This window comes from Aquila chrysaetos, assembly GCF_900496995.4.
Source record: "Aquila chrysaetos chrysaetos chromosome W unlocalized genomic scaffold, bAquChr1.4 W_unloc_3, whole genome shotgun sequence".
In the NCBI taxonomy this organism is placed as follows: domain Eukaryota; kingdom Metazoa; phylum Chordata; class Aves; order Accipitriformes; family Accipitridae; genus Aquila; species Aquila chrysaetos.
In genome coordinates, this window is record NW_024470323.1 from 3360058 (window position 1) to 3373767 (window position 13710).

The window sequence follows — 13710 nt, forward strand, 5'->3', positions numbered from 1 at the left end:
CCCCCTCGGTCCCACCGGGCTCCCTGTCCTCCTGGGACCCCCCTCCCGTTCCCACCGGGGCCCCCCAACCCGCTCCCTGTCCGACCGGGAGTGCCCCCACCCCACACCCACCGTGCACCCCCGCGCTACCGGGGCCCCTCCGCTCCGTTCCGTCGCGGTGCGGCTGCGCCGGCCCTCACTAGTGCGGGTTTGGCCGCCAGGCTGGGGTTTTCCACCATGCCGCCGGCTCCGAGCGCCGCCCGGGGCTCGTCCCGGGAGGCACGGCCGGCTGCTCCGCCCGGTCCCGGCCTGCCGCTCACATGGCGCCGCGCCCGCCGATATTCTTTTATTTCGCATCAGATGAGGGTGGGTGGGATTTTTCCTTCTTTTCTTTCTTTCTCTCTTTCTTCCCTTTTTTTTTTTTCTTTTTTTGGCAACAAGTGGCAGGCAGGCAGCAACACCCATCCCCGCTCTCATTTGCTAGCGCACGTCAAGGGAGTCATCCGGGGAGGGCCGGGCTTGCGGCAGCCCCGGGGGAGCGCCCCGGGACCAGCCCGCCGAGAGCCGACCCGAGGCCGCCCTGCGCGGGGCTGCGGGAGGGGATGGGGCCGTGGGCGCAGGGGGCTGGGCGGGCCGCAGTGTGTGTGGGGGGGGGGCAGGGCGTGCATGCATGGGGGTGCTGGGAGAGAGGATCGTATAGTAGGGGTTTGCAAGGGGTCTGTGTATACATACGTAATTGGGTGCTGCACCCATTGCACATATATACAGAGGGTCTGTGTATTTATAGATACCTGTGTGCTGGGAGAAGGTAGTGCATTGCATGTGTGTGTGTTTGCAGTGGGACTGTGCTTGCATGCGTACATGTGCGCTCACTGGGCGAACACCGCATGTGTGCATGCAGGGTGTCTGAGCATGCAAGCATTTGTGCACACCGGGAGAGGTGAGTGCATTGCATGTGTGTGTGCAGGGGAGCCTGTGCACACCCACTGGGAGCATGCCCTGCTGACGAGCCAAAACAGACTCCACAATCAGTGAGATTGTAAAGTAGGTATGTTCATTCAGCGCTGGGCAGCACGGGGGGTAGTCCCACCAAAGTTGTGTGCGCCTGACTCAGCAGTTCACTTCAAATTTATACAGTCAAGTGTTACATATACATGGAGTTTCGCAATACGCCTATACATAGGCATGATCTATCCCTGCTTCATATTAAAATTAGTTCCAAAAAGTCACAAGGCCGGTCTTGGCTGGTTTTTGGGGTCGACTGCTGCTTCTTATCAGGGACTATCTCCTGCCCCAGCCAGCCTCAACAATGCAAACATTAAGCATCACTTCTCATCCTCTTGGGCCATGTCTACCTCTACTGAAATTTCTTTAACTTCATTATAAGCTGGATAATTATTAAACAGTTCCTATCTACATCCATATATCTACTATATCTACTAAGGTTCCTTTGGCTCCCTGTCTCAGTCCCCCCTTTTCTAGAAAATAGTAAATTCTTTTACTATATTCAACTCTAGTACTTTTAATGCATTGTTTCCCTATCTAGCATTTTCTCAAAATATTTGTTGGACTAGAGTTTTCATTGCAACTGATTCTTTTTCCATTCGCTGTAAGAGTCTCCTGTAGTCTTATAGCACCAAAAGCTACATTGAACCACTATGTAAAGGATCAGACAAGAGAATGATCATTATTATAGTGACAAACAATTGCTTCAACCATGCTAAATTTGGCAACCAGGAGGTTAATTTTTCCCATATCTCAGTGAATCCCCATGAAGTGTCATCTTGTGACATTAAATGTAAAAGTTGGGTTTGTAGTAATTATGGGGTAGCCCCGTCTGAGACCCTTAGGAAAACGTGAATATATCCAGCAATCAGTTTGATTCACTATTTTTGTAATACTCTCGTGGAGTTGAACAAACATGTTCCCATTCTATGTTAAGCTCCTTGTCTCTATGGTTGCCCATATTACTGCGTAAAAACTAAGTGTCCTTCGGGTTTTGTGGTGACTTTCCATGGAGTTTTGGGTGTCTTTTTCACTCTGGTGTGATGAATCCAAGCGTCCTGTTCCTTGATTCTGATTGCAGTAAAGGAGGTGAGTAGTACTTGGAATGGTCCTTCCCACTGTGGCTCCAGGGTTTTTTCTGTAAGAGACTTTACATATACATAATCCCCAGGTTGTATATTATGTACAGGTCCATCCAAACCTCTCCCTCGAGTCCCAGCTACATGCTTCCTGATTTTATTAAGTTGCTTACCTAATGCTACCATGTAAGAGGTCACAATTTCGTTTTCAGCTTGCACAGACACCCCTTTCTGTATTTCATAGGGTCGTCCATACAACATTTCAAAGGGGCTCAGTCCTTCCCTCGCCCTTGGTCTTGTTCGTATACGCAGAAGGGCTAAAGGGAGAGACTGAGGCCATGTCAGATTTGTTTCTTGTCCCAATTTCACAATTTGTTGTTTGATTAAGTGGTTCATTTTTTCCACTTGACCACTCGACTGGGGGTGATATGGAGTATGAAGCTGCCAATCTATACCTAAATGGCGGCTAATTTGTTGTACTATTTTTGAGACAAAATGTGGTCCTCTGTCAGAGGACATGGTTGCTGGAACCCTAAAATGTGGTATTATCTCTTGCACTAATATTTTAGTTACCTTCCAAGCTTTCGCCGTTCTTGTTGGGAATGCTTCTGGCCAACCTGAAAAGGTATCAGTTAATACTAGTAAATATCGATACCCCCCTTTTCTTGGAAGTTCTGTGAAATCAATTTGCCATTGCTGTCCAGGCCCATTGCCTTTTCACAATCTGACCCATTTTTAGTTTGGGGGTATTCTTAGGATTAGTCTGAAGGCAAAGATCGCATTGCTGAGTCACCTGTCTCACCGTGGTATATAAATTTCTAGCCACAATTTCTCTTATCAAATGTTTATACAGAGCCTCTGTCCCCCAATGTCTTTTCCTATGCTCCTCCTGTATCAAATGCCACAGTAATCAAGAGGGAATGATTAGTTACCCTGTGGGGTATGAGCCCACCCCTCTTCATTATGTGACCCTTCTAAATCTGTAATAAGCTTCTGATCTTCTCTTGTATATTCTGGTTTACTTCTTAGGGAGATTTGTCTATCAGGAATTAAAGCCCTTTCTATTTTTACGTTTGTTTTGGCCACTTGTTTTGCCTCTCTGTCTGCCAGTTCATTCCCTTTTTCCAAATCTGAGCTCACTTTCTGGTGTGCCTTAATATGCATAATTGCTACTTTCTTAGGGAGCTGGACAGCTTCCAGTAACTTCAGAATTTCTTCTGCGTGTTTGATATTTTTCCCCTGGGAATTCAATAGTCCCCTCTCCTTCCAAATTGCTCCATGTGCGTGTACAACTCCAAAGGCATATTTTGAGTCTGTATAAATGTTCACAACTTTGCCCTGGGCCAACTCCAGGGCGCGGGTTAGAGCAATTATTTCTGCCTTCTGTGCGGAGGTGTTCATGGGCAAAGCCCCTGATTCTATTACCTCTTGGCTGGTGGTGATGGCGTATCCCGCATGTCGATTACCATTTAGGACGTAACTGCTTCCGTCTGTGAACCACGTTTCCCCGTTTTCCATGGGGCTGTCTTTCAGGTCTGGGCGACTGGCGTATGTTGCTTCAATGGTTTCCAAACAGTCATGATGTACTGGTTCTCCTGTGTTCCTGCTGAGAAAAGAAGCTGGGTTGACAATGTTAGTGACTACAATCTCCACATCATCCTGCTCTACCAATATAGCTTGATATCTCAGGAATCTTTGTGGAGAGAGCCAATGTCCACCCTTTGCTTCCAGTACTGTTGATACTGTGTGAGACACCAGAACAGTCATTTTCTGGCCCAGAGTAAACTTTCGGGCTTCCTGTATGTTCAGTATTACAGCTGCAACCGCCCGCAGGCATCCAGGCCAACCTTTTGCAGTCGTGTCTAACTGCTTAGAGAGGTAGGCAACTGCCCGTCGATATGGGCCCAGGTTTTGTGCTAATATTCCCAGGGCAATGCCCTGCTTCTCGTGGGAGTAAAGAAGAAACGGCTTACATCTGGGAGTCCTAAGGCCGGGGCTGACATCAAAACCTTTTTCAGTAGCTCAAAGGCTCGTTCGGTCTCCTTGTTCCACTCAAGGTGTTTCTGCTCAGTGGCTGTCAGCGCATACAGTGGTTTAACAAGCAATCCATAATTATAGATCCACAATCGGCACCACCCCGTCATTCCCAGAAAAGTCCGCAACTCTTTTACTGTCTGAGGTCTCTGAGTTTGGCATATTGCCTCTTTACGGGCCTGTCCCAAAGTTCTTTGTCCCGCACTAATTTCATAGCCCAAGTAATTCACTTTGCGTTGCATTACCTGTGCCACCTTCTTGGATACCCGGTACCCTTGAAGTCCCAGGAAATTCAACAGACTCACCGTCCATATTATACAATCTTTCTCTGTCTTGGTGGTGATCAGGATATCATCCACATACTGCAACAGCTTCCCCTCCTCAGACGGGGTTTCCCAGGATTCTAAGTCTTTCGCAAGCTGATTGCCGAAAATGGTAGGACTATTCTTGAATCCTTGTGGCAACACCGTCCAAGTGAGCTGGGTCTTTCGACCACTCTTGGGGTTTTCCCATTCAAATGCAAATAATTTTTGGCTGGCTTCATGGAGAGGGAGGCAAAAGAAAGCATCCTTTAAATCTAAAACAGTCAACCAAGTCAATTCATGTGTTAATACGGTGAACAGGGTATATGGGTTCGCCACTACTGGGTAAAGATCTTCAGTTATCTTATTCACCGCCCATAAGACTTGGACCACCCGATGTGACCCATCGGGCTTCTGAACAGGTAATATAGGGGTATTGAATTCAGACTCACACTCTTTTAGTAATCCCAACTGCAAAAATTTTTCTATCACCGGCCGGATTCCTTCTCTGTCTTCCTTCTTTAGGGGATATTGTTTAATTCTTACTGGCTTTTGGCCTTCCTTGATCCTAACTTCAACAGGTGGAGCACTTTTTGCTCTTCCAGGTGCATCAGTAGCCCATACCCCTGGGTACACTTGGTTTAAGATGTCCTTGTTAATGCTTCCTTCTAGGGGGAGACTGGTTAAGGTTAGGCTCAATATTTGAACATATTGCTGATCTTTTACCTCCAGAGTAATTTCTCCCTTTTCGAATACAATTTTTGCTCCCAATTGTTCCAACAAGTCCCTTCCCAAAAGTGCCTTTGGGGAGTTGGGCATATATAAAAATTTACGAATGCCCCACTGTTTTCCTAATTTATATTCTAAAGGTTTACAAAAATATGCCTTTTCACTTTGGCCAGTCGCTCCTTTCACCATGACATAATCATCTCCCAGGGGCATCCAAGCTTGGTTCAGAACCGAGTATGTTGCCCCCGTATCTACCAAAAATTTTACCTCTTGTTGTGTTTTCCCTAGCTTAATTATAACCAGTGGATCCGCTAGGGTAGATTCCCCAGGGTCCTGTCAATCTCCCTTCACATGGGCTACCGTTCTTCCTGTTTGAGCCCTCTGATCCTCCTTGTTCCTTGGGCATTCCTTTTTCCAATGACCAAATTTCTTACACAAAGCACATTGATCCTTGCCCAGTCGGGGCAAGTCTCGTCTAGGCCCTCTTCCTCTTTCTTCCTGGATAACAGTCATTAATTTCCTTTGCCCCTGCCTATATCCTTCCTCTCTGTTACTAAATACTCTCCATGCTTCATCCAATAATATTTCTAAATTCCTACCCTCTGTAGGGCGTAATTTCTGAAGTTTGCGCCTTATATCCCCTGTAGATTGACCCAAAAACAGGGAGACCAATTGTTGTACTCCTACCTCTGACCCAGGATCCAGTGGTGTGCTGCGGCGCATTACATCCCTCAGTCGATCCAGGAATTCAGATGGAGACTCGGAAGGATTCTGTTTGCATATAAAGCTGACCAATTTATAGTTTTGGGGATTGCCTTCTGTATTCTTTTTGTAATCCACTCCTGATACCCCTGCAATCTTTCCATATGTGCAGATCTATTAACATCCCACTTTGGGTCTTGGAGAGGGAAATATTTCTTAATGTCCCCTCCTGTAATCTTATAATGGTCTTCAGCAAGGTTCCCTGCTGTTTTTAAAATCAGCTGTTTCTCTGTCTCAGTCATATATTTTAATAATAGCTGTATATCCTTCCAATCAGGGTTATGCTGTTTTACAATAAATTGGAAATGCTTAGTTACACTTACCGGATCACTCCTATAATCTTTTGCAACCTTTTTCTATTCCCCTAGGTCAGCAGTAGAAAAGGGTACTTTGATTAACATCGTCCCACCATCCGGCCCCACCGCCTCTCGGAGAGGTGCTTGTAAAGCTGTTGAGGTAGTTTTCTTCCTAGTACGGGAAGATACAGGGCTGTCCGGGGGGGTTGGAGTTCTATCCGAGTCTGCATCCTGTTCCTGTGGTCGAGGGGGAGGCTCTAAGCTCCTTGTTTTCTTGCTCAAGTGCAAGCACCATGGGGTCCTGTGGGGGTACCATTCCACAGTCCCTTTGCCACTCTGGATGATTTCGGAGGGTGAAAAACATGTCTGCATACGAAACCTCATCCCATTTTCCTTCTCTCCTTAAAAACAGCATTAGTTGTAATAGACTATTATAATCTATTGACCCATTAAGTGGCCACTTAGCATCACCTTCTAACTTATACAACGGCCACCATTGATTGCAATATTTAATAAGGTTCTTTTTATTTTCCGTACCTCCGGTCCCAACAATATCTTTCCAGTGGGCAATTACACAACCCAGAGGACTCTTCCTCAATATTCCCCCTTGATTGTTTCCCATTTTATAACTTCTCCTTTTAATAAGCTTCCATGCAAATCGTTTCTTACACCTCTTTATAGTCTTCTCCCAGTTTTCCTCCCACACGTCCCGAATTTCCGGGATTAAATTTTCCTTTCCACACACCAATTTCACTATTTCGGCTACCTTTCCAACCACAAACAATCTCAACTGTGTACGTAGCTCGTCCCTTCTTATCCCAGGGAGTCCAAACCCGACACTCAGGGCATTCAATATCCCCTCCACAATCTATTTGCAACCTCTGTTTACACCACACACATTCCAGGACATATGAGGGCATACACTCATTTCCTGGATGTAAAAGACACCATTCAAATACCCACATGTATGCGATGCACCATACAGGGACTTTCTTATACCAACACCACAAAATGATTAAGATAATCAAACTCAAAATTACAATTACAACACTAACGTATAAATTTAAGTTCCAAATTATCAGGGAATCACACTTTTGTTCGTCTCCGGCCGTACCCCTTGTGGAGTTACGAAACTGTGGATCAGAACTCCACACATGCTCCGCAGCTGAGCTGCGTCTCTTTTACTCAAACATTCAATGCACGGTTTTAGACATTTACACATTAACAAGCATATATACACATATAAATCTCAACATAACATTTCCACATACTCACACACAATTTTTAACATTAAATTTCCAAACATTCACATCATACAGTCATCGCTCCAGTTGACAACCTTTCAGCAGCTGCAAAAATGTACCAAGTGCAATTGCAAGGGGGTGCGCTTACCCTTCTCCTGCCTCTTATATACCAGTCATCGACAGGTCCGTCCTGGCTCCCGATACTGGGATGTAGCAGTCACCCCGGATTTGCTCGATCTACCCCCAAGATCGCTGGCGGCCGCTCTATCGGTCAGCAAATCCCCCTTGTTACCATACAGGGTACCCTCCTCCCATACGGGGACTCTGCTGCACGCCAGACGTCTCTGTGCGATTTACCAGCTGCCCCAGCCTGTACCTTTACAGGCTCCCTTTGTGACACATACCGTTTGGTCCGCGGCTTCAGGAGGTCGTTGTCTGCTCCCGCGGTGAGCGGCTGGCAGCGGAGGCTCCTCCGAGGAAAGTGCTCGGGGCGCGCCGAGGGGCGTCCGCTCCGCAGTCGGTCCCGCAGCCGAGCAGAGAGTCTCCTGCCTGGCTCGCCAAACTGACGTGCGGAAACGGACTCCACAATCAGTGAGATTGTAAAGTAGGTATGTTCATTCAGCGCTGGGCAGCACGGGGGGTAGTCCCACCAAAGTCGTGCGCCTGACTCGGCAGTTCGCTTCAAATTTATACAGTCAAGTGTTACATATACATAGAGTTTCACAATACGCCTATACATAGGCATGATCTATCCCCGCTTCATATTAAAATTAGTTCCAAAAAGTCACAAGGCCGGTCTTGGCTGGTTTTTGGGGTCGACTGCTGCTTCTTATCAGGGACTATCTCCTGCCCCAGCCAGCCTCAACAATGCAAACATTAAGCATCACTTCTCATCCTCTTGGGCCATGTCTACCTCTACTGAAATTTCTTTAACTTCATTATAAGCTGGATAATTATTAAACAGTTCCTATCTACATCCATATATCTACTATATCTACTAAGGTTCCTTTGGCTCCCCGTCTCACTGCATGCATGTGTGTGTGCACACTGTGTTTAAGGTGTGCATATGCCCTGGGGCCGTGGAGGATGTGCATACATTGTGTGGAGCTGTTTGCATGCACATGCATACATGCAGCCGTGTGCACTGTCAGAGGGGCTGAGTGTGTGTATGCTATTGGGGACAACAATAAGTGCTTATATGTGTATGCCAGCAGCTGGGTGTGAGCGTTTTGTGTGCTCACCTGTAGGTGTGTGCAGTCTGTGTTGGGAGAGGTGGGGGTGTGCATTGTGTGCACAGGCAGGCATGTGCACGTGTGTGTGTTTAGGGGAGTGGGTGTGTGTACCCACACTGTCAATCCGTGTGCAGGCACAAAAGGGCATTTCAGGTGAGCTGCAAGTGCTGAGCCCTGACCTCCATCTGCAAGAGCCATGAGGTCACTGCAGCACACCCCAAGCTGGGGCCTGAGACCTGCCCACAGGCTGGGGCCACTGAGGGGTCCTCCTGAGGGGTTTTGTGTGTGCCCAGACCCCAGTTGGAGGGGTCAGACTGCAATGTGGCCTGGACCCCCAAACAGGCTCCCAGAGCCCTGGCCCCTGCCTGGCATGGGCAGGATGAGGCCACGCATCTCTGTCACTGGAGGGACTCAGTGCCACTAGCTTGCCCTGTGTCCCTGCAGAAGGGTAAACTGAGGCAATGGGGTACCATCAAGCACGTCTCCAGACATTGGACAAGGGTGTGAGCCAGGGTGAGCATGCAGCACCCTGGCCCCACTGCTGCACCCACAGCACCTCACTGCCCCAGGTGGGCCAAGGCCTGTGGCAAAGCACAGGGCTTCCCCTGCCGGCAGCATCCCCACACTGTCCCCACACTCCCCCTCCACCTGCCTGCCTGCCAGTTTTTTCCTGATCCCTCTTTACTATGGAGGCAGCTTTAGCAGGAGGCAAAGGAGGCACCTGCTCTTTCCCGGGCTTTTTTGGCCAGGGCAGCTTCAGGGTTTGCATGGGTCCCTGGGGGACAAGCAGCAGAAGCATCCTGCAACACTGGGACACAAGGGACAGTGGCTTTGGCCCCATCCCACAGCCAGGGCAGCTTGTCACCGAGACCTCATGCTGCTGCACTGGGTGTTGGTGGCACGGGGTGACAGGAGCTCTGGGTGTCAAGGGCCGCTGGTTCTGTCCCCTCCGGGGCCACCTGTGTGCCACAGGGGCCAGGGGCAGCTGCCTTTCACAGCCCAGCGCAAGCTGAGTCCTGCCCTTTCCCTGGAACACCTTGTGGAAACAGCTGCTGGCCACAGCTGTGGTGGGAGCTGGCTTTGCTCTTGGGCTCCACAGCCCAGGCTGAACCTCTGCCGCCTTCGCCACATCTCTTTGTGAGGAAAAGCTGCCACTTCTGGGCTTTCCGGCTTCCCCACGAGCATCTCTGGAGAAACTGCCCCTCGTCCTGCCATGGTGCTGGTGACCCCCTGGCTCCTCGCACCTGCCCTGGGGCTGCCAGTGGCACCCAGCATGGCATAACATCCTCACCAGGGAAGCTCTCCTGGAAAAATTATCCCCTTCCCTGGGAGAGCAGGGCAGCTCCCAACCCCGCAGGGCCCCTGGGCACTGTTTATCTTTGCGCAGGAGATAAAGCAGCTGTCAGCCATCCCATTTCAGGGCTGGACAGTTGTAGCTCGCCCTGGCCTATCCCATCCTGCCGCAGCAAGGGTAGGGACCTTCTGGCGCTTGCCAGCCCCCCAAGCATCAGTTTGTCAGTGACTGGCCAACGATCCTTCTGAGTTGCCCCTGGGAAGATATGACTCAGCCCCATTTCAGGGGGACCCACAGGGCCAGCTGCCCCCTGGGACTCATTCCACAGGTCCCCATCACACAGGGCTCCAGCCTCCCCTCCTGGTGCGGGTGCACTGCAATCCAGGGTGCTGGCACCCTCTGCACTGGGCCATGCCCCATTCCCTGCACACTGGGGCAAGGAGGGAGCCAGAGCTGAAGGCTGGGCTGGGTGGGATGAGTCGGACATGGTGATGGGTGACGGGACTTCTCCATGGCCCAGCAGGAACCCAGGCATTCGGGGAAGCTCCCCTCCTCCAGGGCAGAGGGGTTGGGGTGCTGGGATCAAGGTGTCACCCAAGGGTGGGGGACATGGCTAGGCTGGTTAGTGGCAGCACTGAGGTCTGCATGGGGTGCAGCATGTCCCATCGCCCTGGGCATGACCACCAAGGGACCCAGCTCAGATGGACCAGCATGACTCAGTTCCTCCCTAAAGCCTCCACAGTGACAGCAGCAGCTCTGAGGCTCTGCACATGTGTCATGAAGTGTGTCCATGGTCAGGCTCTCCCCAGGGCAGCAAGCAGGGCCATGTCCCCTCCATCCTCCTGCTCGGCATCTTTGCACTGCCGGGGTCTGATGACACTCCTAGCTGGAGAGAAAGAGAAATCCCCCAGACAAATGGCTATTGACGGCTGCGGTGGAGGCAGCACAGATAGATACTGGAGGTATAGATGGGCACGGCATACAGCGGAGCAGATTGAGAGATACTCTGAGCAGAGGGATACCGCAGGAGGAATCAGGAGAGAGATTCTGCGGGCTGATCAATACCTACTGCATGTCGAGGGACAACAAGACAGAGTGAGCTGCAGGGGGAAGGTGTTTGGTGGGCAGCAATGTGCATTTGTTCTGGTGATGGCTCTGAGGAGCTGCTACTTGCAGTCACTTCAGCTGGAGCTTGGACAGAGCCGGACCCACAGTGCAGGTGCCCGTGGCTGAGTATCCTTGTCCATCTCCGGCCACCCCGCAGGGCTTTGGTGTCCTTTGAGGTGCCCTGGGGTCCCACCTGGTCTCTGGGTACCAAAGGGTGCAGATCTGTGTCCTGGTCACATCCTCTGGCCCTGCAGGGATGTCCCTGCCACCTGTGGGCATCTTGGAGGGTGCTGGGCATCTGCATGTGGGCAGCCAACAGGGAGAGGGGCAGCTTGAGCATGAGCCCTGGCCCTGGTGCATGGACTGTGCTGGAGCTGGGTGATTGTGGATGAGTTCCTACCCCATGTTTCAATTTCTACATGTAAACCAAATGATGGCAAGCCGCAGGGAGCTGAGTCTGTCCAGCACAGACATGGGCATGGATGGGTCTTGGAGAGGAGGAGTGGGAGGAAGGGGCAGAGGCAGCAAAAGCCTGTGGGACACACCGTGTCCAGGACCCATACCTTGTCTGCTGGTCACTGGGGGCACTTACCTGATCTGTAAGAGGCTGCAAACACCTGCCCCAAAGGGAAGGACTGCTTTTTGTGACCCTTGCATGCCTGGCACTGTTCCTGCTCAGTGCTGCGGTGGGGACAACCCCTCCCACCGCAGCAAAGCATCCAGGGCTCCTGGGTCCCAGCCAGCTCCCTCCCAGTGACACTTGCCCAAGTCACCCCGTGCTGCCCGGTTTCTCTGCCAGGCACATCCCAGCATGGGTGGGGATGGTGATGTCCTGGTTTCGGCTGTGTATTGGCTTTGTGTGGCAAGGTTTTGGTAGCGGGGGGTGTTACAGGGGTGGCTTCTGTAAGAAGCTGCTGGAAGCTTCCCCTGTGTTCGAGAGAGAGCCAATACCAGCTGGCTCTAAGACGGACCCGCCACCGGCCAAGGCCGAGCCAGCGATAGTGGTAACACCTCTGTGATAACATTTTTAAGAAGGAAAAAAGTTGGGACAGACAGTAAACGGCAGCTGGAGAGAGGAGTGAGAACATGTAAGAGAAACAACCCTGCGGACACCAAGGTCAGTGAAGAAGGAGGGGGAGGAGATGCTCCAGGCGCCGGAGCAGAGATTCCCCTGCAGCCCGTGGTGAAGACCATGGTGAGGCAGGCTGTCCCCCTGCAGCCCAGGGAGGTCCACGGTGGAGCAGATATCCACCTGCAGCCCGTGGAGGACCCCACGCTGGAGCAGGTGGGTTCCTGAAGGAGGCTGTGACCCCGTGGGAACCCCGCGCTGGAGCAGGCTCCTGGCAGGACCTGCGGATCTGTGGAGAGAGGAGCCCACGGAGCAGGTTTTCTGGCAGGACTTGTGACCCCGTGGGGGACCCACGCTGGAGCAGTGTGCTCCTGAAGGACTGCACACCGTGGAAAGGACCCATGCTGGAGCAGTTCGTGAAGAACTGCAGCCCGTGGGAAGGACCCACGTTGGATGAAGTTCGTGGAGGACTGTCTCCCATGGGTGGGACCCCATGCTGGAGCAGGGGAAGAGTGTGATGAGTCCTGCCCCTGAGGAGGATGAAGCGGCAGAAAACAACGTGTGATGAACTGACCGTAAACCCCATTCCCCGTCCCCCTGTGCCGCTGGGGGGGTTGGTAGAGAATCTGGGAGTGAAGTTGTGCCCGGGAAGAAGGGAGGGGTGGAGGGAAGGTGTTCTGAGATTTGGTTTTATTTCTCATTACCCTACTCTGGTTGATTTGTAATAAAGTGAGTTAATTTTCCCCAAGTTGAGTCTGTTTTGCCCGTGACGGTAATTGGTGAGTGATCTCTCTCCTGTCCTTATCTCGACCCACAAGCTCTTTGTTATATTTTCTATCCCCTGTCCAGCTGAGGAGGGGGAGTGATAGAATGGCTTTGGTGGGCACCTGGCAACCAGCCAGGGTCAACCCATCACAGGCTGGGATAGAGTTAATTGTCTTCCTAGTAGCTGGTACAGTGCTATGTTTTGAGTTCAGTATGTGAAGAATGTTGATAACACTGATGTTTTCAGTTGTTGCTAAGTAATGTTTAGACTAATGTCAAGGATTTTTCAGCTTCTCATGCCCAGCCAGCGAGAAAGCTGGAGGGGCACAGGACACAGCCAGGGCAGCTGACCCAAACTGGCCAAAGGGGTATTCTATACCATGTGACATCACATCTAGTAGAGAAACTGGGGGGATGGGGGCGGGGGATCGCCGCTCGGGGATTAACGGGGCGTAGATTGGTGGGTGGTGAGCAATCACACTGTGCATCATTTGTATATTCCAATCCTTTTATTATTACTGTTGTCATTTTATTAGTGTTATCATTATTAGTTTCTTCTTTTCTGTTCTATTAAACCGTTCTTATCTCAACCCACGAGTTTTACTTTTTTTTCCCGATTTTCTCCCCCATCCCACTGGGTGGGGGGGCAGTGAGTGAGCAGCTGCGTGGTGCTTAGTTGCTGCCTGGGTGTGGTGGGTTGACCCTGGCTGGGCGCCAGGTGCCCACCAAAGCCGCTCTATCACTCCCCCTCCTCAGCTGGACAGGGGGGAGAAAATATAACAAAAGGCTCATGGGTCAAGATAAGGACAGTTT